Raw genomic sequence first — 27,920 nt, 5'->3', positions numbered from 1 at the left:
ACTGTAAATCTCAGAAGAAGGAGAGGCTTGATTCAGCCTCTGCGGTGTTACAAAAACTGGTGGTGAAGGTCCTGCTGTCATGGGGCACTAGCACCCCTGCTTCTTGGCACTCATCCAGCCTCCCTCTCTGTCTCCCACTTGCTCTCCTGGCCTTGACCCGAGTGCAACAAATGAATGTCTCCCCAGCTGCTCTTTAAGTTGGTGACATCCTGAAAGAAAAGAGGGGCAAGAGCAGGCTCAGCACGAGCCCAGACCTAGCAGTAGCAGTAGCAACCTTTGATGGTTGGACTAGAGGATTTTGTAGGTCCTTTCCAACCTTGTGTTTCTATGATTTTCTGTGATTTAATAGGGGTAGCAGGTGATCAGATGTGGCGTTGTGCAGTTTGCACAGGGGCTTGGAGACCCTCAAGGTCATAGGAAATCACTGTTACAGGGCTCCATTCCAATAGTGGAAAGCAGCAAATGAGAGTAGTCAAAGGAGAGGAGATCATGTATCTAAAACAGGAGGATCAGTGATGGCCACAGAGCAGTCTATGCAGCAAATTCTCATAAATCTGAAATTCTGAGTTTCTTGAAAGGTCACATCTTTGGAAGAAATAGCTTTACGTAATTACTATGAGATAATTAAGGCTGCCAACCATATGAATTCCCTTCTGCAGAAAGAAAACACTAGGTTTTGCTTGTTTGTATTCAGAATTAATTGGTGATGTCTGGGTTTTCAAATGGAGTTACTCGAAACTAACTTAGAACACTCTGCTGTAAGGGCTGCAAATGAATTCAGTGAGAGCAATCTGATAATCTGTGCCTTTGAATGTTAAACCAAACCACTGAGATGAGACAAACTGGGGATTAGGTGTGTACTATCAGTAAACTGACTTGAGTAGTTTGTCCTGTCTGCATGATGTATAGCTTGTTGCTTATTTTAATCACACAGTTTATAAGAATTTATTATATGGTGGCGCAGCATGACTTGATACCATGGTCCAGATTAAGTGTTTGGCTGAGCTGTGTTAAGTATGTAAGATAGGATAGGAACAAGATTTTTCCCTAGTACGTTTTTATTAATAACTTCTGATGGAAGGATAAGTTCAGACAGTGCAGTTAAGAATAAAGAGGGAAAGAAGAGCAATAACAATATTGTTTACACCAGCTATTGCAGGGCGCCTTGCATTAGGGAAGCCAGGATAGAGAGGGACTGGTTGAAGAGAGGTCCAGTGGTACACTGGAGGGAACTTTTATCCACTGTGCTGAGTCCTTTAGTTTCACTTGTATAGGTGTCAGAAACCTTTATTAGTTAAATGCAAAGAAAAAATACATTTTTTCATTTCTCTGTAGCTTGAACTGGTTGTTTTGGTATTGCTTTTGATGCTTCTGACAGTGTGCTTCTTTGAATGGAGTCAGTGCTTCTACTTACATTTTATTTTGGTCTAAAAATACCACAGGTTCTGAAGACGAGCCAGCTCTTTGCATCACAAGGAACCCCGTCTGCAAACTTCTCATTTATTCAATTTATGTGCTTCATGGTTCTGCCACGTACCCGCAAGGGTCTCAGTCACTACTAGTCTGTGCTCAGCCAAGCTTTACTTCAGCCTGCCTGCTTAGTATCTGCTTTCTTGAATTTTGTCCAGAATTTCTTTCAGAAGCAATCAAGTGATTGGATGAGAGATTGTTTGGGGGCCGTTGAAGAACCAGAAATATTGACTCAGGCAGGAAATCCCTTTGGCTGAAGGTAGATAGAGGCACAAAGGCTACTTGGGGAAAAGTTCTTCTATGCTTGTTTTATGACTCTTTTCTTACGGCTACCATCAGAGGCCGGGTGCAAGGTCAGAAGGACCCTTAGTTAATGTTACGTTCCTAATAATTAAGCATGTACATCACAAGAGTCTTTGTAGGGCTGTCCTTTCGGCTTTTCTGCCTTTGCCATTGCAGAACAGTGACATGTACTTGACCCGATGAGGTTGCTGGATGGTGAGGAGGAGACAGGTACCCTTGAGCATGGTGTGCATCAGCCCCACAGACCTTGGGGCAGGATGGAGTGGGGCAGGATTTGATCCTGAAGGGACAGCCACCGTCAGCTTTGGGCACTGGTGACTGGGACTAATGGTTTAACAAGCATCTCCTGGACTCTGCCCAAGACAATTGGGTCTGAAATTTTATTTCTGCATAGAAAAATAGGGATATTTGAATATTCACATGGTGTGATTTGCTGTATAAGACAGTTGGCAAGTGTACGTGCTAAACACCATTTAAATTTGATTTTAATATTAAAATGTCTGTTAAGTCACTGCTATTGTACAAAAAAGAGAACAGTTTTTGCTAACTGCAGTGTTCCTAAATGTCTGTGTTCAGAGAGGTAGAAACAGTTATTTTGTCCAGAAAATCAGGATTTAGAGAATGCATTTGTCACTTCTGTGCTGCTACAGGTTGCTAGACTATTGCATTCGTTCCAATTATCTTTCAAAGCCCTCAGGTCTTTGAAAACAAATAAGATTTCAGAATTTGCTGTCTCCATCAGAAAAGTGTGGCCATTTACAGTTTTAACTATCAAATAAGCACCTTAATCTTAGATGGCATTTAAGCTGCAGTTGTTGTTTTGGAGTCAGTAGTCCCACTAAAATAATCTTTCTGATCTGCAGTGTTACTATCTAGATTGCAGTTCATGATATTTCATTCTTCTAGTATTTGTACTTTGAACATATGTTTTGCGCAAAGCTCCCCAAGCTTCTGCACGGGCTTCTGTTGTGTGAAACCCCAAATCTTCCCAATGAGTTGTTTTCTTTCTTGTGAAACGTACTTCGTTTTCTGTCTTTCTTTTCTTGCTATGTGAAAACTCACATGTTGTAAGGAGGTTTTAAATTAGAACCAGCCACTCCTAATTTTATCAGGAAATAAGAGAGAAATCAAATCAGAATGGCTGTTGTGAACAGGTCCAGGACAGAAATGGCCTTGGCACATCTGCGTTAGTACCATCACTGTGGTGCTCTGTGCTGGCTCCAAAATTGTTTGCCCTTTTTCATGGTTATTCACAGTAATTTTTTTATATTTCCTTATAATACCACAATTCTTTTTTTTTTTTTTTTTTTTTTTTTCCCCTCTAAATCTTAGAGGGTCTTTTGGATTGTATGAGAGAGAGATTTTCACAAGGTATCTGATTTCCTCTGATTATGTGAGCCCAGTGCCATACCATACATTATCCTTCCCAATCTATCAATGGCAAACATTGATTCCAACTGTGAGGGCATGTGCTGCTTATACAAATGTCTGACACTGGATGCAAGCCACCTTTTTACCATGTTAATTGAAGATGGATAGCGAGGACTTGAGATCAACAAATGGGTCTGTTTGTCATGTTGTTAAAACTCAATCTGTCTGACACTAGAAATGTTTTTCAGCTCCTTAAAATGAAAGGGAAACTGTCAGCTTGAAAATCGCATGTCTAACAGAGCTGTCATCTTTCCTTTTCACAAACCTCCCCAAATAAGAGTTCAAACACTGTAGCTGGAAGAAAAAAAAAAAAAAAAAAAAAAAAAAAAGGCTAGAAAATGCAATATCACCTTTTATGGATATGTGGAAAACGTTGTCCAGGCCAGGATGGTGGTGGGACACATCCATGAGTGCTGGCCGCAGTGTCTCTACACCAAAGTAGGGAGGTCCCAGTGTCATGACAGTGCCAGCACGGCACTTCCTTAGGGAAGGGCAAAGGCTGGATTTTGGGGGTGAGAGAGACAAGTGCAGACAGGGCGAGCCATGGGCATTATACCTCCAGAAGTCTCAGAACAACATCTCCACTTTGATTAGCGCCATTGGTGAGTGTTTTATGCGTATCTTTCGTTAGTGATGGATGCTCCCAGGCGTGACCACTTCTCAACCTGAAAACTTATTTCAGATACCATAGGAGCATCTAGAAAGCAAAAGCTCATTTTCTTTACAGTGCAGGTGCTGCATTTACTGCTGAATTAAGACATGGTATCAGGGTTATTGGTCTCTTGTTTGTCTGCTCTAACAAGCAGCCCATTTTTTTGTGTGTGTGTGGCTGTGAGTGTTAATAAGTCACCACTGGGTTGCTTCTCCTCACAACACTATGGAGAAATCTCTACCATGGGTAGCCCAAAGAGATGCAGACTCGTTGGTCACTTGTAGCCACTAGTGAGCTATGAAGATTCAGCAAATACTTGGAAAATAGTTGGGAAAACACTGACCTGTACTCCTGCCCACCCCTATTTCTATGGGTGCCAGTGGTGGAAATTGCCCTGTGCAATAAAGGATGAGGAACAGATTTGTGCACTGTGTCTGTCTGCTCTTGGGTACTTTTGCTTGGTCATTATCTCCCTTGGGAAGGCATACGAGCCCTTCACAGGCACAACTCTATGTGCCTCCTGGGGTAAGGGTTCGTTTATACCTTGATAGGCAAAAATAGGCTTATTTCTCCTAAGATTATACATCCCTTTCAAGCTGTGTTTCTTTAAATCAAGTGAACATATTCAGAAATACCTTGAGCTGTGGTATTTTGACGTGTGTATTCATTACTTTTAACGCCACTCAGTAAACTTCGAAGGTGATCCCAGTTCCCACCAGCGCTACCTTCCGCCTGTGTCACGCAGACATGAAGTCTGGAAGAGGAGATGCCAAGGGATGTGTCTGAGCCTGGGTGAGTTGCTGTAGGCCTGCTGACTTGGAGAAGGTACGCTGATTTACACCAGGCATTGGTCTGCTCTCACTTCCCATTTAGGTTAATGGGATTTGTGCATCCGGCTTCCCCAGTGTACCATGAGGAAAATTGGCTGTATAAAGATTAACACTAGCACAATCATAATATCCACTGGTTGTTACAATAGATCTGTTTATCAATACACTCTAGACACATTCAATACCGTTGCGTTTCATAAAGAATTACTGTAAGTTGCCGTTCTGTTTTATTCCCTTATTGCATTTTCACAGCGCATTATAAGAATGATAAAATTCCATGAGCTATAACTCTTGATGGCATAGATGATCAATTTGGCTTCTAATTTGGAAGTAAAAGCACATACATGGTATACACTTTGCACTAGTTTAGAATAATAGTCCAGGTCACCTTTGTGGCAACAATGGGACATTAGTGGTAATGATTAACAGTAATGGCATTTAACAATAATTTATTTCTAGGTATGTAAATGCATCTGATTCATTGGTCTCACAGCTGATGCCAACAATGTCATATAGGCATGTAAGAATGTGCATCTTTCAATGCATCTACAATTCAGAGCACCTCTGAGATCTTTTTCAAGCATAGGAAGTGAGTTGCAGACGAAAAGGTGTGGTCTGATCTACTGGTATTGGGTGAAGCCGTGGCAGCCCATGTGATGGCCACCTGCAGAAAATTTATGGACTTCAAGTTCAAAGTTGAGCTTCACTTTTTGTGAGGCTGCCTGCACTGCTCATGGCAGTGTCATAGCCTTGGATTGATGGGAGGGACTTTTGGTTTCTCCATCTTACTTAAAATTTTCATTGAAAAGCTGTTGGAAGGCTGACAGGCCACTGGTGTGCTGGAACCTCTCTGGAGCAAAAGAAGTAGGGTTTGTCTGGTTCCCTTTCTGCCGACAAACTGAGGCAGATGGTACAAAGCATGCTCAGGCCTTCCAGCAACTCCTCGATTGCACTTAAAAGTAAATCTACCATTTGCAATCTATTGTCTATTTAAATCTATTTAATTTACAATTAACAAGACACCTCTTGCTCTCTCAACTTAATTAAAGAGATAGTGACTCTTAGAAGAATTGAAATGCAATAAATAAGATAACCTAGTTAGGGTATAATTAAGGGAATTTACATAAGTAATAAACATGGTATTGCTGCCTTCTATTAAAAATACTCTGAACTTATGCTCATTTTTTAAAAACTTATATTAATATAAGTGTTCAGACATTTAATTAGCATAAAACAAGATAGCTATCATGAGTTAATTGTATGTAATTTCCTTTAAGTAACCACTGAAAGCATAACACACCAAATGGCTTTTGTGTGATCTGTCAGCAAGCCAGGTTTTAACCTCTGCATCTTGGTTTAACCCCTTTCTGGGCTGCTGCTGCTTTCAATTAAATCCTGCAGGTGCCTACACAATGTTCTCCAGAGTTCTAAGGTGATTAAAATTGTAAAATAAAAACAGTCTCCTTGCTTAAGCATTTGCTTGACCTTGGGTCAAAAACAAAGTGTTAATTTTTGCAGATTTTGCCTGGAGCAGGAAATAAGGGAAAAACAATTGCTCTGCAGTGATGGCAGGTGCTTATTTAGTCCTGAATTTTGTCCTGAAGTGTAGCTGCACGAGTTTATACTAAAATAGATTATATTCTTATTTATCAATAGGATTTGATGCCAGTTGTAGCAGGTGTGCTTTCCATTTGTGTTAATACATTGTCTACAGGTCACTGATTTTTGTTGTTGTTGTTTTTGAAGAGGGAGAAAGAGTCCAGGCATCAACAGGGGAACTCTTGGTGTAGAGGTGAGTCTGCAAGGTGTCTGTCTGTGAGTTCTTATGGGCTTTTTGTCATGACTCATCAGGCACAAATCCCTAGTGCCCCATGGCTGGATTTCTTGTAGCTCAGCTTCTCTTCATGCTAGTGGGTTTCCAACTGGCTGCTTGGTCAGCGGTGGATGAAAGTATGCTCCTGAAGCTCCTTCGCCACCACAAATGGTAATTCACTCCTAAATCGCATGCGTGCTTTGCTGGTTGTAGAGTATGCTCCATTTGTTGTGCACAGGGACAGCTGAGATAGAGATTTCTGAGTGAAACAAGTGCTTCTGAAGGGCAGGCTGTTGGGGTACATCACTGCTGTGAAGGACAGGATTATATTGTCTGAGCTTAAAACGTGCATCTTTCCTGTGTGTATCTTAGAGACATACCTTGGAGATCTTTTCCTTTCTGGAAAAAGAAATGGGATCACTGTTCAGCAACTTCTGAATATGCCTATGATATACAAGATGACTGTCAGGTCTGCCTCGTACCACCTCAGCAAACCAGACATTCTTTGGACACATGGGGCTTGATACTGCCCAAGTCGTGAGGCTGACCAAATGTACTGGTCCTTTCTCTTCAATTTTCCACCTTCAGCAATAAAATTGTCCTTCCTGTATTTGTTTTCAAAGGAATGAAAGCTACCTGTCTAGCTGAGGAGTCTGAAGCAGTGGCAAGTGTATCCTAAAGCCACTCCTGTGGTTCTCACACTGCTAGATTGGGGATGGAGGTAGCCCAGCCACACATCTGAATGATGTGATCCCAGCAGCTAGGGCTGCAGCATCAGTGACAGAACAGCAGACGCTTTCTGATGAAAAACAAAACAAAAAAACCTCCCCCACAAACCGCATTAAGCCTTTCTTTGCATTTTGAAAGGCAGTATGTGCTTTTTCACTTGCCATGACTGTCATCTGGTGTGTGCTGTCTCTAAGCAAGACGACATCTGCAAATTCATGATCTGTGCCTCTGCTTCCACACAGAACCTCACAGCCTGCAAAACCGTTTCCTTTCTCTAAAAAGCTCCTGCCTTGCTTGCTGACCATATTGCACCTGGTCCAGCCTTCGGGGGAAATCACTTCTTTCCCAGGAAGGTTCTTACTCTGTGTTTACTAATAGGGATTTCAGAGATGCCCAGCATTAGAGTTACTTCATTTTGAAAGGAAGCTATTATTGTTACTTCATTTTGAACTAAATGCCTAATGTTTCTATTTCTATTCTAAACTCCAGTCAGGTGATAATTCATCTGTTTCTGTGCATTGTCACCTAAAAAACTGAAGAAAAATGCTTCATTGCTATACTCAAGCTAATCAGCTTGGCTGGCCATCCCGTTTTAATTGGAGGCTGAAGTGCCTTTGAATTGAAATAGATATTTAGAAACCATCAAAACCAAGGTGCCAAGGCTTCTGCCAGTGCTCTGACATTGTTTTGCTGGATGTGGGATTTGGAATATATTTCCATGCCTCGTAGCGATGTAACAAAATATGACAGATTAATTAAATACTGGAGTTAGGCCAGGTAGAGGACATGGTGGCCCAGCAGGTGCCCCATTCCCCATGTGATAGATCGTGTTTGTTCATGCACTCACAAACTCATTAGGCTCAACCTGAGTTGTTTGGTACGAATTGTTAGCTGAGTAATTGCTTTTGAGTTGTTTGGGTGAGCTCGTGTACAGAAGACATTTGCAGGGGGTGGTGTTGGGGGTCTGGCAGGCTGGAGGTGGCAAAAGTTGTCTGGCTGAAGGGGTTAATCCTACTGGGAGCATAGCAGTGACAAAACCCAACAAGAGGTGGTCTTGGCTTGGGTGTCCCTGCAGAGCTGTTCCCCTTTGGTTCAGAGGTGCCACCTCCAAGGAGACACAGGGGCTTCTCCTCCATGCCCCAGCATGGTTTTTTTCTGGAAACATTTCAGACAAAAGGGTTTTTTTCCAGAAAAGGATAGGAGTTGCTGCTTGGATGCTCTTTCCCCTCTCTGCCATGCTCCTGGAGGATTTTGGTATCTCATACTTGGGCTCTTTTCTGCCTGCTCCAACTATGTCGTGCAGACCTCCCACTGTGATGGGTAGTGTCACCAGGAGACATTCTCTGAGGGAAGGAGAATAATTTCTTTATAGTAATAATAATAATTAAAAAAAAAAAAAAAAAAAAACGAGGAAGAAGAGAGAACTATGTTCCTCCAGTCTTTGATGTTTATTTAGTGGCTGCGTATCAATTATCTGTTTGAACAGGTTTCATTACAGAAAGTGCAAAACCCCTGAGCACGTTTTAAAATATGCTAATCCTTACTTAGGCAGGAAATGGAAAAGGCTCATTTACAGTTTAATTTCTAATCCATGTGGCTTGACATGTTGTGTGCCGGGACATAAATAGAAAAGCTGAAGTGGAGAGGGCAGCTTGCTCACAATAAACAGGTGCTGCAGCTTTGTGTTTCTGCTTACCCACTCCGATCATATGTCAAAGCACGAGCCGCAAAATGTCGAGCACAAATGCCGCCAAAATCGTTCATTCTGTGCTTTTCCATTTGAGGGATAACATACAGCCAAGAGCTTGTAAATCAACACTGATGAGGAGGGAATGAGAAAAGCAATGAGGAGCTGAACAGGTTATTTTCTGATGTGGTGAGCACCCGCACAAAAAGGTGGGCACCCACCCATTTTTGGGGGCTGCAGATACCAGGGGAAGGAAGAGCAACTGCTCTTGGGCCCAGGGTGGCTCTCAATACCCCGGTCCCCATTTTGGCACATGTGGAAATCTGGGGATGTATCTGAGGCACTGAAGAGCTCAGCTCCCAGAAAAAAAGGAGATGCATTGCTCTTGCCCAAGGGCAGCACTAATTGAACTGGACCAGTGGGAAGGCCAACAAAACACCCGAAAAAAGGCAAATAACACGTTCCCTACTCAGGTCCCTTCTGCAGACGCAAATGTTTTGGGATTAAAAAAATATATATATATATTTTTTTTTTTTTCCTCTAAAAAGAGTTGATTTGCACAAATCAGTCCTCCCACCCCCAACTTTTCCCCTTTAGTTTGTTATGCTTGTAGGTCTAATGGGACCAACTAATCCCTCTAATGAAATACTTACTGGGGAGAGATTACCAGTTTTGCCCTCAGGCCTCCTGTCTCGGTGTGTAATCAGTTTCCTGGTGCTGTTGTTTTCGGGATGAAACAAATAAGAACCCCCACAGGTTCAGACCTGGACTGCAGGCTCTTCCCCTTTGAGGTAGCTGGAAAGAAGGTGGAGTTGACAAATTTGGAGAACTTTACAAAACTGCAAGTATGGATCCACCTTGAAATACCTGGCTCTGAAAACAGCTGCAGATCCAGAGGGGAAGATGTGTTGGGAGCCCAGGAGGGGAAGTCTGGCTGTGGCAGCAGCCACAGTGGTGATTCTGGGTCCAAAGGATGCCCAAAAAGGAGCATTGTTTTTGCAGGACTGATGGCAGCACATCCCTAGCCGGGTGGCAAGGGTATTTGAGGGAGTGGGACATGGTATGTTAGATGTAGAGCAGCAGAGTTTAATTATGGACAGGAACCAAATTGATATTCATAGGGTGATAAATAAATAATGTGTATGCACTTGCAGGGGAAGAACGAGAACATTTTTCTGAAGCGAAAGAAATAAAATCAGCAAAACAGAAATTAAAAACTGATCTATTTAGCAGAGCTTCTGGTTACGTGACAAATGCATCAGTTGGTGGGCTCGATCCTTCCATTTCTCAAGGAATCATTTGTGTCTGGCCTGAAAGGGTGTGAAACGGGACAGGATCACTTTTCCCATTCTCTGATTTCTGCTCTGAGATTTCCAGCTAAATTTGCTCTCCTCAGGGGGTGAACTGAGCCTTGGGAGGCTCAGCAGCAGCCAAGAGCTAAAAGGACAAGAGGGAAACCCCAGAAGTGGATTTGATGGTGATGGAGATAGAAAGGAAAGTGGAGAGGGATTTTTCCTGGTTGGTTAAACGAGGGGGGCAAGCAAGCAGACAGCTATTCAGCAGGAGGCACTTTGATACGGGTTAGCTTTTAGTCAGACCTTCCTAAAGAAAGCCGTCTGAGAGCAGCTTACGTAGGAGGATCACTGCAGCTGTACAGTAACTGCTTTTTCACTTGCCTCATTTTGGCACATCTCCTAAGCAGTTGGTGCTTCTGACGAAGCTCCTCTCCGAAACGTGCATCTTTCTTCAGGAGAAGTGTCAACTTGCACGTGTAAACCGATGTTTCTTGTGCACACAGCTGCAGGCGTGAGCTTGAAAATGGGGAAGAAGTTATCCAAAATTAGAAAATAAAGAAGAACATGAGCACGTCATACTTTCAGCGAAACACTAAGTTTTACTTGTGGATTTGGGGGGTTGTCTCACAATTTTTTTAATGCATGGTGCTACCGATGTTGTGTTAAAAAACAGAGAGAGCTGGCAAAGACTGTCAGAAAACAGCAGCTGGGAGGCGTCAGGGACTCAGGTGACTTGGTTTTGTCCCTTGTCTCAAAACTGCTTATTCTCAGCAGTGTCTCTGACAGCACTCAAAGCAGAACACGTGCCCAGGCAGCATATATTTCTAGAAATAAGACCTAAGGGAGGCTTCCCCAGAAACTCTATGTATGTAAATAAATCCAAGGGACTCTTATGGCAGTGGTGGATGGCAGAGGGCGACTGTAGGGCCAGGCTTGTTGTAGCTGCAGCCCAAGATGGCAAGGTAGCTCCTGGGTTTTCTTCCACTTCCCTTTGCCCCTGTGCTCAGCCGTGGGCTGCCCAGCAGCTGGGGGAGGCCTGAAAAATGCTGCCTCAGCAGAGGAGAGTTTGACGAGCATGGAAAATATCACTTTTAATTAATTTTCTTCTTGTGTAGAGGAAACAGAGAATGTAGCGTGAAAGAACAAGATCTGAAACAAATTGCTAACTGTAGCAGTAATATTTTTTCTCCTCATTATAGGCTTTTTTTTTTTTTTTTAACCTTGGCTTCTGTATCTACACAAATGTCCTCTAGCAAGAATTGCAAGAACAGACAAAAGCTTGATAGAGGCATCTTTTTATTTCAGGGATCTAGGAGGTTTCTCAATTTTCCAGGAGGTGTCACCAGTACTTCCTTCATTTTCTGTGATGGAGATTTCCACAGAAGACATTCCTCTGAAATAAATATAAGGAAAGCCACGATGCCAAGGTGATGGGAAATGCTGTGTCCTGTCTGCCTCCCTTGGGAGGTGGCTCATCACAGGTGGCTCGGGCTGGGTTTGCAAGCCTTTGGGCACTGCATGTTTTGGCAGGTTTTTGGCTGGTGGGCTACACTGGTGGTATTTCCCTCCCTGTGCTGTTGGTGTTAGCCTTGTGGCTGGCTCTGGAGATCTTTCAAGCAAACTCCAAGGCCTCCAGAACCCCGGCTTCCACGACCAAATTTTTGCCCAGGTCCTCAGAGAAAAAGCTTTAAAATTATGACACAGTGTGAATAAATCAAAAGACAAGTAAAAAGGTTTGAAATATATATATATATATTTCATTAAAATCCTCCTGGTGGTGTGTTTTCAGGATTGGAAATTCTGCTTTATGGCTGAGGGCAGAAACGGCTCCTGTTTCATACTTCTGTTTCATAACCCATACTTGGCCTTTTTTAGGAGCTGTAAGGATAATCTGGTCCAAGTCCTCGGCTGGCATAAGCTGGCAGAGCTTGGTGGGCTTTACGGAGGCTGTGCCAAGTTACACTGCTGTAGAGGCCAGGGAAATAATCATAGCCACATACAGAATGCTTTCCACCTGGGGATCAAAAAGCAAACAGGGAAGTCCATTGAATCATCATGGCATGTGCTTGCATGGGAGAGCATCACTGGAGGTGGCAGTTAGTTTCAGTTTCAAGCGCCTTCTTGCAATAATAAAAGGAAAAAGGGGGGTGTGCAGGCCTAATATGGCACAACTGGGAGCAGAAAATGCTGTCCTTTACATCCTGTTGCTAGCGAAGGCAGCAGTGCTAGCGAAAGATGCAGGCGGCAGTATGGGTGATGGTGCCAGTCCGGGGTATTTTCAGTCTGTTTTTACATGGCTAATTGGTAAAGATAGAGGATAATCGGTGGAATAAAAGCTTGAAAACATCTCATTTTGGAGCTAGCTGTGAGAAGGCCATAAAGGCAGGCATAGGCATTGCAAGGAGATTAAGCTTTTCTCTTTCAAAATCCAGCAGAGTCCAATAACAATCAAGCAGACTGACAGGCACAAAGAATTAGTGTCAATTTACTTCTGAAAATGAGTACTGTTGGGTTGATGGCGGGCAGATTGGCTCACTAACGTCTGCTTTGGGGCTATTGTATCTAACTCTTCTATGTACTTGTAGATACCATCTTCAAGTATTGAAAATACTGGTGCATGATTTTTCACCTTGCAATAATTAAATGCTGGGACACTTGATAAGTGCTAGGGAAAGCCCAGAGTGATGCACAGCAATTACTGAGCTGAGAAAGCCATGCTGCTCTAACATACGTTTTTTCAACCTTTAGTACTTTGTTCCGGCAGGGCATTTTATTAAATTATATTTTAAGTAGGTCAGTAGGGTAAATATAATCAAGAAATCTGCTCTGAGTTAGATCAGCTTAAATAAAGCACAGCATATTCATGACTGGAGCGAGCTTGGAGATGGCAAAGAGGACAAATCTGTGACACAGGACCGTGTGGGATGCCGCAGTGTCTCTGTCCTGAGTCTTTCCCTATGCTGGCAGATTACTCGACTGTGGTTTAGAAGTCTGATCTTAACTGATTTTCCCTGTTTTCATTTTACACACTACACACATATGTTGATATGATTATGTCTACTTAGATAGGAAGCTGCTCCGCGGAGCGACTTGATCTTCTTGCATGCCAGCATAACATCAGGCAGCATCATTTGCTGGACCAAGTTGTACTACTGAACTAAGAAACCCAGACTAGGGGAGCAAGCTTGGTGCTTAAAAATGGTCCCTGGTCTAATGGATCTGGAGAAATAGGCACTGGGTTTGGACAAACAAGTCGTGTTAGCACCAAACTAGTGGAGCCCAGTAAAGTCAAGTCCAGCCCTCCTCACTGTTGTATCAAACAAGGGGTGAGTGCTTTTGACGGCTTTTCCATAGCACTGATAAGGGCTCTCTTTCCTTGCAATAGTGGTTTGGAGAAAACTTGTAGGATATGCAGAACAGAAGGGACAAATGGCTTGAAATCAGGCAATGGGCTCAAAACTTGGTCACCACACCTGCATGAGCTTTGTTTCCTAAAAATTTGTGTTTGTGAGCTCTCAGCTGAGATGGTACCTGAAAGAAGGAGGAGAAGAAGGAGGATAAAACCCAGCATTAAGAGGTACATTAAAAGGTTCATAAGGGCAAGCAGAGTAGCTGTGAGAGCAGGGGAGCAACAGGGTTTTGGGGAGCATGGCAGGAAGAGATCCAGCTTCCTTTCTGGCGCCAATTGCTCATGTCTGGCAGGTTTAATCCTGCTTGGCAGCTGAGCCTTGCCCCTTGGCTGGGGAGTCAGAGAAGAAAATGGGTGCTTTTTTTTTTTTTTTTTTTCTTCTATTTTTTTTCCTCCTCGATGAGTATCCTTTCTGGATGCTTGGCTGCAGCACGCATGCGTGCCACGATGCCCTGAGCCGTGCTTAATGCATCCCTGAGAAACCCGGCCCTGTGCCCACTGGGACCGAATTTCAAGGCATATCCCTATTAGCTTATTTTGATGTTTTTATCTTTCCGTGATCGGGAACCATCCTCTGCAGCCAAAACAGACACTTTCCCAACGGTGTCGAGTGAATTTTTAGCTCCCCTCTGAGGAGCAGGCTTCAATAAAAGATGAGGCCGCTTGCCTCAATGACTGACTGCAGCACTGTAACGTCTCCGGCAGCTCAGGCCTTTCGCTGCGAGTTTACACTCGTATGAACATTGGCTCGGCCGCCCCGTATTGCTGTAAGTGAAGGTTTGCACGCAAACATGGCCTCCACAAAAACCACCTCAGGCAAAAGCACTTCCTGCGCCAGCAAAACGCCACCCTACACGGGGTCCCTGGTGGGTAACTACAGCTGTGGCTCATGTTTTAGTCATGAGGGGTGGGGGTCCCTTCCCTCCCGCCTCCCCCCTGGCCGGGGGTCTGCTGAAAAGCAGCGGCACCAGATTGCTGGTTCGTTGGGGTTCTGATCCCTGCAAACTGTGCCCTTTGCAGAAATACCACAAAAACAAGCGGAAGTAAAACAGCAGAATTGCATGAAGCTGATGGAACCACACTCCTGAGTTACTTCGGTACTGACGCGTTCAAACACTGAGTAATTAAATTTATGCATCTCTTATTTTTCTTTTTCTATGTCTGCTTTCTGTGAGTTTCAGAAACAGGCTGAGATTTTGACATGCTGGAGCAGGTCACCAAAGGAGAAATCTTCGGAAGCTGAGACCGGGAGAGTTTTAGGAGGCTACAGGAGCCACAGGAGGGGAGGGAGTTGTCCACAACGAAGAGGAAGAAACCATTTAGCTAAGAGGAGATGATTAGTTTTGCACTATATATGAAGGAGGACTGACTTCTAAAGCATTTTCTCTTCCAAATATTTCATTTCTCTTTAGCGGCTTATCCTTTCGCGGCTATCTGCACTGCAGCAAAGCACATGGGAAAATGCTGCTGCTGAAAACGGGAGTTGGTAGAGGGGAAACTTTTCAAAAGGCAGCGGCTCCTCGGGGTCCTGGGACCCACTGAGTTTCAGGGAAGCTCATTCAATCACTCGGAAGCTTTTGAAAAAATTATCGAAATTCTCTCCTGTCTCATTACGGCAGGCTCCCCAGCAGGTAGCTCAGGCTTCTGTAATCCGTAAATCAAATATGACAGCTTCTCTCCTGTATTGGGTTTCATTTTCACACTGACTTCGTGGTGGGTATTTCTCTTCCTCCTCGTTACCAGGGGACTGACGATAATCATTTTAAAAGGAACAGCAAATACTGTCTGTCGTTGTGTGCCAGTTAACGCCGATCACTGCAGCTTTGGGTAATTCGGTTGATTAAAACAATAGTGCTTTGAGGGGAAAAGCCAGTAGTAGTAGGTACTAAATGCAGTGGGGTTATTTCTTTTTGCTTTCTGTTCTCAAAAATGTTCTCCATAATGTCAACACTTGGAATTAAAAACCATCTTAAGATATCAGACTGAAGAGTGTAAGGAAAAAAAAATAACTTCCAGCAGTGCATTTTCATTAACCTGGATCTAAAAACGTACACTGCAAAATAGTGGAGTGTTTCCTTGAACTTTTTTTTTTCTTTTTTTTTAACCTTTCCGTAAACATTTTCTCAAGTGGTTTAATCAGGCAAAAGCTTACTTTATCATTTGACTTTTTTTTTTTTTGATTCTTACTCTGGTTCCTGACGTTTGGGGAAATAGCTCATTTAAAGAAAGTGGTGTCAGTTATTTGTCAGGTTTTACGCCGTGATTCAGGAAAACTGCCCTTGATTTACATGTGCCATTAGAGACTTCATCAAAGGAATGAATGAGAGTTTTCGATAGTGCCACTGAGTGAAAAGAGCAAAGCCTTTCAGTCACTTTTCCCAGTAAGCATACTTGAAGAAGCAGGCAAAAATATTAATTGGATTGTTAATTATATTGATCCAGGGCAATTTTAAATGCCGTAGCCAGGTTAGTTAACATTTACTTATGAACACGGATACTTAAAAAGAGTTTCCTTGCACTACTTTTATCCCATACAGCGCCCTCCAAACCACATAGCTGGCAATAGGACATCATGGGAGCCTGGTGCTCTGCCCCAAGGTGTGGCAGGGGAAAACATGAAAGGGCCATTATTTCGTTTTCAAACCTTTGCTTAAATAAACTGTCCCTATGGGAAGCTCCGCAGGACACAGTGAGAATCAGCATTTAGGGTCTGGGAGGGCGAGCGCTGCCGCCAGATATTTCTTTGCACCGTTAATCCCTTTGGGAATTCTCCCGTGCTTAAAAAAGTAGGTGCTTGTTTGAGTCCCTTCCCCTGTCAGAGCCACAGTCAAGGCATAATAATGATGTTGATAGCGAATGCAGCAGGAAATAAGCCGAGGATCGGGAGCATTTGGCACCCCGTGGCTACTCGTGTTACTGGCATTTGCACGTGATTTTTAAGACTTTCTCCTGCTCCCCACAGCCCCCATCTCCATTAAAGCTTTGGGTTTGAATGTAGAGGCTTTCCTTTTTCATTCCAACACACTGAGCGGTTTTTTAAAGCAGGAATAAATGTTTAAATATATCTATCTAGCATCCACTTCTCCATCACGCTCGCTGATTAGGAACTGGAGGGACTCAAGAGGTGCTCACAAAGGGCTGATTAAAAAGTCAGGGAAAATGAGCGATTCCTCAAACGGGGATTCTCGTCTGCTGCTGTTTGTGCTGCCGTGGTTTTCCTGCAGCTCCTGACCTTGCCCATAATAGCTTTGCACATTTTTTTTTTTCTTTCTGAAGAACCTATTGAACTCGCTTCTTATTCTGGGAAGCTCCTTTGAGAGGGCAGAGGCATTTTCTAAGAGTCAGTCCAGTCCCTCCATTTTTAATGTGAACAAATATTTTAGAGCTCTGCTTTGACAGCTGTAAATAAATACAGCGCTGGTGTCATGGCATGGAAAGAATCTGGATGTTGCAGCAGTAGAATGAGTATTTTTTTTTTTTAAATTTTTTTTTCCCCAAATGTTTATAACCACTATCCTCTGTAAGCAAAACCTTTTTTTTTTTTTTTTTTTGTATTTTTTTCTATTTTAAAGAGTTGACTTCTTACATTGTGTGCAGACTGAGTTTCAGTGCAGACTGAGTTAAAATGTATGCTGGCTGTAATCTGTGGGCATTTTAAATGAAACTTTTTCTGAGAGTCCTGGCTGTGGACCATAAGCAAAGCAGAACAAAAGCAGCAAACACTTCAAACCCACGTACTTTAAACTTTCCTAATGTTTTCCCTTTTGAATGAACACGTATCTGTATGGGCAGATGCCTAGACTGTGTTTTGCCATAGGAAAAGGTAACGAGGGCTGTTCTCGTTCAGGCAAAAAGAGGTTAAAAAGTACCAGATTGTGGTGTAATTACCAAATTACGACATCTAATTTGTAGGTTTAACTTGCTAATTATGTGTGATACATGGGTGGCTAAGGGTGCATACCAAGCACTAGAAGCCTTCCTTTTGTCTTTGGAAATTTGTTTTGACTGGGGGGAGTAAGAGGGGAAAATCTGGCTTCGCCACAAGCTGCAGTGCCTCATTCTCTTGTGCCAGGCAGAATAAAAAGCAAACGTGCGGAGCAGTGGGCGATTTGTTCTTTTTAATAGAAACAGAGGGCGGGATAGGCTTGTGCACTTAGGGAGCCTTAGCTGCCTCTACCGTACATACATTCGCTTTTTCAAAAAAATATTCTGGCAGTGAAGATGAGCACCCTGAAGTTTTCATTTACGAGGGCTGTCAGGAGTGCTGGCGTTGATATTTAAGATGAGTTTGTGTGTACGTGCCAGCCCTGTCTGCTCACAGTCGCTCTGCATTTTCTTCTCCCCTTTATAAATAACTGTCAGTATTCGCTAGTCAATATTAAGCGAGATTATTTACCTTGTCAAAAACGGACGCTTTTAAATTAATCTGGAAGTAGGGAATATGCTGTTCTCCCTCGCCCATGATAGGCAGTGTTAATATTCTCGCAGCTGAAGATCAGGGGACTGGAGCAAAATGCAAATGGCCACAGAGGAGATGGCTTGGGGAAACAGCTGCCTGTGGACTTGACAGTAAGAGAAGCAAGGAGGAACAAAATGACCTACATTTTGCTAAAGCAAAGCTGATCATTAATGAAAGACGAGCAAACAGTAATTTGTACCTTCGTAGGTGTATGTTCATTGTGTCTCTGCTTGTAGCAAAACCAATAATCTACCTTGAAATCATTCTGGGGTATTAAATAGCTTTCTAGAAAATCTGCTTCACTCATAAAGCAGATGTATTTGAGCTGAATCTTCTAAGATAGCAGCACTGGACGTGAAAAATTCAGCCAATATTGGCAAAAAAATGAGGCACTGGTTTTTCTGCTCAGGCAAATGTAAACATTTTAGCTTTTAAAGGAGATGTTTCTCTGCAGCTCGTAGCTGTGTTTTAGTTGCAAACAAAACCGAAACAAAACAAAAAACCAAACCAACCATAATCTGGCAACTATATTCGTTTGAATTTCAATTTTAAGAACTTGCAGCCATTTGAGGGGGGTTGCAACATAGGCTGATTAATCATTAGCAATAATACAATGCACTCAAACAAAGCCCTCTTCAAATCAATAGCAATCCTGATGCAAGATGGATTTAAAGGGCTGTACATTTCACCAGAGAACTGTATTTTACCATCCAGATAAGGGAAACTGCCACACTAAGCTCAGTTGCATTAATAATAATAATTACATACTGAGTTAAATACATCCTACCCAAGATATATTGCAGCAGCAAGGCCTTCATTAATACCTAGAAACGTGTTGTTTGTAAGACTGAAAAGTGCATGGAGGTTGCAGAGTCAGTATTTTGTTTGTTGGGCTGATGGCACCCTTATTTTTCCTCCTGTAAATACAAACACTTGGGGGAAGCTGGTTAGGACTGTATTTATTGTTCCTGCAAAGAAGAGCTACTGGCCTTGTTGTTGTACCTTGGAAATTAAAGCAGCTCATGGTTTAGAGTACACGTGGGAGGACCGATACAGCAATTAAGAGACATTTCAGTCATTCAGGGCAATCTTTATTTCAGGGAACTGTATCTGTTCTCACAAGCTTGATAAATAAATATGTATAGTTTTAGAGAACGCGTGGCAAATGTGCGTTCTGAAACAGAGGAAAAGCTTAAATTAAAATGTCATAACTAGACAAGCAAATACAGGGTTTCTAACATTCTCTTGTAATTGCAGATGTGCTCTCGTAATGGCAGATGTACTTTTTTCGGTTTTGCTTATTTTCTGCTTGTTCTGGTGCTCAGAGTTCGAAATACGTCGGCTCACTTATATCCTCATTGTCATAAGACCCCTCTGGCTGGCTACACCTTGAAGGAGGTTTTGTTTCACAACACAGGGTATAGAACAAATATTTAAGAAAAAGGAGAAGCACGGAGCCCAGGAAGTCCATGCTGCAAGGAAATAGTCTTCTGCAACGTCAGGGAGCAAGTCTGGTATCCCGCACAATTCCTGCCTCCCATTTTAGTTACAGGATGCAGATTTTGGTTGTGTGAATTGCCCTGGCTGTGCTCTTTCATTCGTTCACTGACGTGCAGTATTATCACAGTAGGGAAAGTGGGCTGTAAATGTTCCCAATATCCTTATAATAAGTATAAATAAAATAACACTAATAAAAATTGCAGGGACAGGTTCCACTGCTCTGGCCCGCTGGCTGCCTTTGGGTATTTCAGTTCATGGCCTTTTGTAGGTCAGACATTAAGAAATAGAGGGTTGTCAGGATTATTTTTCTTCCTTCTCTGTGCACACATGCCCAGAGCTTCTCAGGCCACCCTGCCATATAAACCATTTCACTGTGGGTTTCATACAGGGCTTGCACCTGTGGGAAATGCTGCCTGGGGTTTTTGTTTTCCCTGGGATTTCTCCAATACCTGTCACATAGACCCAGAATGAGAGATACATGATGGTGTCTGAGTTGCATGTGTGTGTACTCCCAGTTTTCCCTGGCTAATGCTGATTTACCAGTGCAAGCCATGGTTGCACAAGGTGCGAACACCTTTCAGAGACACCCCTTGTGTCCTGCAAGGAGCAATGAGATCCATCTCCCAAACACTGTTTTTTAAGTAAAGGGAAAAGCTGCACTTTCAACATATGTCATCATTTATTTTTTCACTAGTTTCACCTTGCATGGCTCAGCGTGAGTGGGACATGTTTGATTCGATCCTATTTTTTTTTCTCTACTTTTTAAATCTCAGATGTTGAGGCAATTTACATTAATTAAACTTCAGTTGGCTTTAAAATTGTCATGTATCAATTTTAGCAGCGTTTATAGAGAACAAGATAGATGATTTAAATTACACGCCATATGGGGCAATGCTAGGGACATTTGCTATCGTGTTAATTGCTTAAAGCTACATTTTCTATCCCCCTTCGGAGCGAAAGACGTTTGCTCTCATGCTTACTGAATTAGGCAAAAGGATTTCCTGCTCAAATGAAATATGCACAGATTTCCAACCTCTCCTGCTGGCTTTTGCTCTGCTGCAAGGGTTGGCATCTCAGGGGTGCTCTGCTGCCCCTGTCACCGGTGTCCCTGCTGCCTTGTGCAAGATGCAGAGGCAAAGGTGTCTGAGGGGTCCCCGGCCAACATGCCAGGATCTCCCCAAATCCTCTGGAGGACTAAGCCTGAGGGAAGCAGGGTGTGTTTTTGTGCAAATAAGCAGCCGTCTTCATTGCCACGGCAGAGCGAGGCATGTTTTGTTGTGGCCCAAAATGAGTCTGGGTTTTCCAGAGCCCAGACCTGAGAGCTGTCACTGGCATTAGGGTTGTGTCCTGAGCGTGCTGGCACAACAGGGACCAGCCCCACGAGTGGTTCCCATCCTGCTGCTGCCACGGGTGCTTTGATTTTTGCAAACAGCAAGTTGCTAATTGGCAGTTCTGCACCGAGCATTGTGGCACACAGATGGGGAAAGGGACTGAGCAGAAATCAGCAGGCTCTTACAGGTGAATTCATACAAAAAAGGGAGGTGGGTGCCCCAGCAGGTCTGGGCAGAGAGGGCTTTCCATGGTGAGCTGCAAGGCAACAGAGGGTCACCTAAAGTTTGTGAGCCATGTTTTTCAGTGAGGCTGCTGATTTCGTGTGCAATGTATTTGGGGGAAACCAGATTTAAATGCATTACCAGGAGCATGGACTGGTGAGGAGCATCCTCTAGAGAGATTTGGGAGTAGGGATGAAACATCTCACTTTTTCCTGTCTGTCTAAAAAGTTCCATGTACTTCTCAAGGTAAGAGGCAGAGAAGAGGCAGAGAGGGCAAATACTCAGCGTGGTCAGCAAAGCTTTCCTGCTTGGAGACCTCTACAAGCGAGCACTCAGAAAGTGAAGAGGCTGAAACCAGATGTCTCGGTCTCATTCTGAACCCATGCCAGGCAGAAGCTGTTGCAAAAAATCCCTTCAAATAACAGCACAAATCAATTTGCCTTGCCAGACTGGAAAGTGCTTGAAGATTTCCCCTCAGCTGGCTTCAGGAAAGTGGGGAAATAAAACCCAGAAAGATGTCAGCAAGGTGTTGCACAGCCACGTAGACCTGTTTGCAATAAATTTCTGCTCCTGTCTGGTGCTTCTCGCTTGGCAATATTGTGATGGGATTCTCCCATATTAATATTTTAAATGAATAAATAAATATCTGATGAGATACTGTGCATTTCTGCTATCTTTTCATAAATTCTGCAGCGGGTAAAAAGAGAATTAAAGATAAGATTAAAACTGCCTGGGTGATGTATTTCTGTGGCGTGTGGTAAACTCTATAGGCGTTTATGCCGTGCTGTCTATGTTACAAGTTATATCTATTTTAAAAAGCACATGTATGTGTGTGTTTACGTCTGTGTAAATATCTACGTATCCATAAAGGCCATGCAGGCTCTCTGTCATCAGGGAGGGTCCTGGTTTCTGCTGTATATCTGTTGTGATGCTAATAATGATAGCCTGTAGCAGCACACTGTTTTTAAAGCATCCATGTGTCATACAAGCAATGGAAGCATGTTTTCACTTCATTTTGCTCTGAATCTGCTTTAGGAAATAAGCCAGATGTATGGGGGTTGGAAGTCTTCTTTTGTTAGGTTTTGGGGGAAATATAATGCTTTTTTTTTTTTTTTTTTTTTTTTTTCCCCTCTGGCTCTGCATTGCAGAGCCCAGTTCTGGCAAGAGAGAATGCTGAGCCCTTGTTCACAGCTAGCAAGAAACGCTGGGCAATGAGAGATTAGGGAAAGAAACTGCCTGATCTCCATTAATATAAGTGGAATCCCCAAGAGCCTGTCAGAAATGGTGCTGCACTCCAGTGCAAATATTAATATTACTCACAGCATTACAACTACATTGTTCTGCTGTTAGCTTGGATCATGCCTGCTGCACTGACTTGGTTCCTAGAATAACGCCCCCAGCTTCTGCAGGACCGCACCGGGGTTCCCCCCACTGGCAGGACTCTGGGCACACTGGAAACGGAGGCTTTGGGCTTAAATTCTGTTCCATTCAGGCTACAAATGTCTCTGAAGGACCAGGGCACTATGCTTGGTTCCTCTGAGGAGGTGAGGAGGATCAGGACTTCTGTGGGCAACCTCTGTGTGTCCAGGGTTTTCCCAAGTAAAGTCAGGTGTGAATGAATGAAACCTTGTTCCATGTGAGAATGAAACATAAAAAGTACATGTTTTTCTGTTTTCTCTGCAGGAGAAATGCATACGTCGTACCCACTTTGTCCTGGTTTCAGTTAGGACAGAGTTATTTTTCCTCCTAGTAGCTGGTAGGGTGCCATGTTTTGGATTAGGATGAGAAGAGTGCTGATAACACACTGATGTTTTACTTGCTGCAGAGCAGTGCTTACACCAAGCCAAAGACTTTTCAGCTTCTCGCTCTGTCCTGCCAGTGGGCAGGCTGGGGGTGCAGCAAGAGCTGGGAGGGGACAGACCCAGGACAGCTGACCCCAACTGGCCAAAGGGGTATTCCATACCATCATCTGACATCGTGCTAAACAATATATAGGGGTGGCTAGCCGGGGTGGGGGGCCAGCTGCTTGGGGTTGGGCTGGGCATCGGTCAGCGGGTGGTGAGCAACTGCATTGTGCATCACTTCACAGAATCACAGAATTTCTAGGTTGGAAGAGACCTCAAGATCATCGAGTCCAACCTCTAACCTAACACTAACAGTCCCCACTAAACCATATCCCTAAGCTCTACATCTAAACGTCTTTTGAAGACTTCCAGGGATGGTGACTCCACCACCTCCCTGGGCAGCCTGTTCCAATGCCTCACAACCCTTTCAGTAAAGAAGCTCTTCCTAACATCTGACCTAAAACTCCCCTGGCGCAACTTTAGCCCATTCCCCCTCGTCCTGTCACCAGGCACGTGGGAGAACAGGCCAACCCCCACCTCTCTACAGCCTCCTTTAAGGTATCTGTAGAGAGCGATAAGGTCGCCCCTGAGCCTCCTCTTCTCCAGGCTGAATAAGCCCAGCTCCTTCAGCCGCTCCTCGTAGGACTTGTTCTCCAGGCCCCTCACCAGCTTCGTCGCCCTTCTTTGGACCCGCTCAAGCACCTCGATGTCCTTCTTGTAGCGAGGGGCCCAAAACTGAACACAGTACTCGAGGTGCAGCCTCACCAGAGCCGAGTACAGGGGGACGATCACCTCCCTAGCCCTGCTGGTCACACTATTTCTGATACAAGCCAGGATGCCGTTGGCCTTCTTGGCCACCTGAGCACACTGCTGGCTCATATTCAGCCAACTGTCCACTATCACTCCCAGGTCCTTCTCTGCCTGGCAGCTCTCCAACCACTCATCTCCCAGCCTGTAGCTCTGCTTGGGGTTATTACGCCCCAGGTGCAGGACCCGGCACTTGGCCTTGTTGAACTTCATGCAGTTGACCTCAGCCCATCGGTGCAGCCTCTCCAGATCCCCCTGCAGAGCCTTCCTACCCTCGAGCAGATCGACACTCGCACCTAACTTGGTGTCATCTGCAAACTTACTCAGGGTGCACTCAATGCCCTCGTCCAGATCATTGATGAAGATGTTAAAGAGGACCGGCCCCAGCACCGAGCCCTGGGGGACGCCGCTAGTGACTGGCCTCCAACTGGATTTGACTCCATTTACCACAACTCTTTGGGCCCGGCTATCCAGCCAGTTTCTAACCCAACGAAGCGTGCACCAGTCCAAGCCAAGAGCAGCCAGTTTCTTGAGGAGAATGCTGTGGGAGACGGTGTCAAAAGCCTTGCTGAAGTCAAGGTAGACCACATCCACAGCCTTTCCCTCGTCCACCCAGCGCGACACTTTGTCATAGAAGGAGATCAGGTTCGTCAAGCAGGACCTGCCTTCCATAAACCCATGCTGACTGGGCCTGATCGCCTGCTTGCGTATAAGTGGTTTTACTGGTTCCCTTCCTGGCCTCGCCAAGAATAGTGAACTCCACCATTTCGTGGTCACTCTGCCCAAGACAGCTCCCGACAATCACATCCTCCACCAGTCCTTCTCTGTTTGTGAAGAGAAGGTCTAGCGGGGCACCACCCCGGTAGGCTCACTAACCAGCTGCGTCAGGAAGCTATCTTCCACGCTCTCCAGAAACCTCCTAGACTGCTTCCTCTGGGCTGTGTTGTGCTTCCAGGATATGTCAGGGAAGTTGAAGTCCCCCACGAGAACCAGCGTTGACGATTTTGCAACTTCTGCCAGCTGCCTGTAGAACTCCTCATCCGTCTCCTCGTCCTGGTTCGGCAGTCTGTAACAGACCCCGACCAGGACGCTAGCCTTGTTGTCCCTGCCGATCCTAACCCAAAGGGACTCGATCTTGTCATTCCTAGCCTCGAGTTTTACAACGTCGAAAGACTCTCTAATATAGAGAGCCACACCGCCACCCCTTCTGTGCTGTCTGTCCCTTCTGAAGAGCCTATAGCCAGGCATCGCAGCACTCCAGTCATGAGACTGGTCCCACCACGTTTCCGTGATGGCAACCAAGTCGTAGCCTGCCCGCTGCACGATGGCTTCCAGCTCCTCCTGTTTGTTACCCATGCTGCGTGCATTGGTGTAGATGCACTTCAGCTGGGCCATTACCTTATCCCCCGGCCTTGCTATTGTTCCCCCTGGCACAGCTCCAACAATCCTTGCTTCAGCCCCATCCCCCTTCTTACCTAGTTTAAAGCCCTCTCAATGAGCCCCGCCAGCTCCTGGCCAAGGATCCTTTTTCCCCTAAAGGATAGGGACCCGTCTACGGCCACCAGACCAGGTGCTGAATAAACTGCCCCATGGTCGAAAAACCCAAGATCTCTGCGTTGGCACCAGCCCCGGAGCCACGTGTTTAACAGGTGGGCTTTCCTGGTCCTCTCCGTACCCCTCCCTGTCACCGTAGGGATGGACGAAAGCACTACCTGCACTCCCGCTCCGTCCACTAACCGTCCCAGCCCCCTAAATTCTCTTTTGATTGCCTTCAGGCTTCTGTCTTCAATGTCGTCACTGCCCGCCTGGACTATCAGAAGAGGATAATAGTCAGAGGGGTGTACCAGGTTGGGAAGCTTCCTGGCAACGTCCCTGACCCTGGCCCCAGGGAGGCAGCAGACTTCCCTACGGGTAGGGTCAGGAAACTGACCCTACTTGTTTTGTACACACTATTATTATTATTATTATTATTATTATTCTTTCCTATCTTAATAAACCGTCTTTATCCCAACCCCCAGGCTTCACTTTCCCGTTTCTCTCCCCCATCCCAGAGAGGGAGGGGGGAAAGTGAGCGAACAGCTGTGTGGTATTTAGCTGACGTCGGGGTTAAACCACAACACAGCTGTAGTGCATCCCATGAGTTTGTGGAAGATTGTTGAGGATTGATGGCTGAAGACCAAGTAACCTGCTTAAATTTGTATATTTAGAGGTATTTCTGTCATGTCAGCTGAGGTTTCTTTTAGTAACTGTATTTACACGTGTTGTTTGTGATATGCATCTAGGATGGAGCTTTGTTCGATATTTCTGAATGGCGAACATTTTTCCTGATGGGTAACATACAGTCAGAAAACAAACTGCTATCGGGAACAGCAGCATTATTTTCACCTGGAAAGCTCTTATTAAGAATCAACTGTGACATTCGATCATTTTTCGAAATGTTTCTCTCTGAAACTTTATTAACTTCCTGCTGGGTGTGGTAAGACATTTCTCAGCACAAACCAAGAAGCTTCCTTTCACATAGCTCCGTTTTACGGGCAGGTGGAAAATTCTTGCCATGTCTTGGCCAAGTTCTGCCCTTGACCTTCAGATTCATGAAACGGGAAAGCTCCTGGCTAAGCTGTGGAGTCACCCAGCCCCTGAAACCAGCAGCTCCCACACAGCAGTCGCGGAGCCACGGGAGGAGATAATTGCATTGTAGTTTCCGAAACATTTTTCTTCTGTCTGCTCCTGTATTTGTGCACCGCGTTCCTGGCTACCTGCATTCATCAACTTCACTGTTGTAATAGGCTATTGCCTGCACACTAATAACCCCCTGTTCTTTAATGTTCTCTTTCTATTTAATTAATCTATTTATGATAATAGTATGTCTCATTTTGTGCTTTCACTCTAGAGGGTGTGTTTGTATTATCCTGCTGTATAGTGTTGACTGGCCCTATTATCATTTATCATTAAAGGCGGCAGCAACACTCTGGCCTGGCCTGCCAATAATTTTTCAATTAATTGCTTAGTGGTTGCTTTTTTGTTGCTTTTGGTCTTTGCCAGTGACTATGAGGTCTTTAAGCTTTCTTTTTTTTTTTTTTTTTTTTTTTTCTTTAACTTAGCAGCTGTGCTTGCTGTACACCAGGGGATCTGCAGCAACCTGCGGTGTTCCGGGGGTAAGTGGACGGCTGTGAGCCAGCAGTGCTCTGGTCCGTGCCTGCGTTTGCTCCTTGTGGCAACTGGAGGCCACGAGGGGCAATGTGGCGTGGCGGGGCCGGATCAAAGCAGCCTGAGCTGGCTCAGGCCTTGGGACAAGAGAAATCATAAGTGCTGGCAGGATGGCATTAGCCTTTAATTGTGTAATGTCTGAGAAAGGGACTGCTGAATTCGACTGAATTCATAGGCTCCTGATGCCCAAATGGGTCCCCCTTGCGATGGGGAAGCTGTTTGCACCTAGGGTTCCTCTAAACGTTGGCACCACAGAGGTCGTTTCCATTGCCTGCACCCATGCTGCAGTGTTAAACGAGGGCACGACACCCTAACCACAACACATAGCTCCCAAATTCCACTTTGCCACCACGGCACGTGTGCTGCAAGGATGACAGCTCTCATCCCACGCATCTGTGTCCACTCTGGTCAGGCTCCTTGGGTTTGCCTACATTTCAGCCCTCCAGAGCAGGTGAATTTAGAAAACAGAATAGAAGCAGACCACTAAGTGTATATATTGAGGGGGTGAAACAACCAGAGCTGATGTGTTGTAGGAACGTTTAGGTTTTCTTTGTTTATAAGTACTTCTTTATAGGCTTGACCTGCTTACCTTGAATTATTTTTTTTTTCAGCCACATGGCTACTTGTTTCCTTCCAGATTCTCCCAAGTGTTTTATTTTTAAGCAGATGCTCTTCTGGATCGTATTCATGCCAAGTTTTGTCTTACGTTCTTTATCAGTACAACAACATGAAATATTTAATAAGAAGTTATCGCTGTGGCCAATATGAAAGATTAAATAGGTCTGTCGGCCTCAGTTCCTGAGGAGGAAACCTGGTATTCAGAAAGTCAGAATAAACAGCATTAAATACACAGATGCAAAAGCAGATCAAAACAAGGGAAGATCTGCTTCGTGCTCAGCAGCTTCTCCCTTCTTCATGCCAAAGGCAGGGG

Source organism: Oxyura jamaicensis, chromosome 4, assembly GCF_011077185.1.
Source record: "Oxyura jamaicensis isolate SHBP4307 breed ruddy duck chromosome 4, BPBGC_Ojam_1.0, whole genome shotgun sequence".
Lineage (NCBI taxonomy): Eukaryota > Metazoa > Chordata > Aves > Anseriformes > Anatidae > Oxyura > Oxyura jamaicensis.
The sequence above is the reverse complement of the archived record's forward strand: the minus strand, read 5'-3'. Positions refer to the sequence as shown.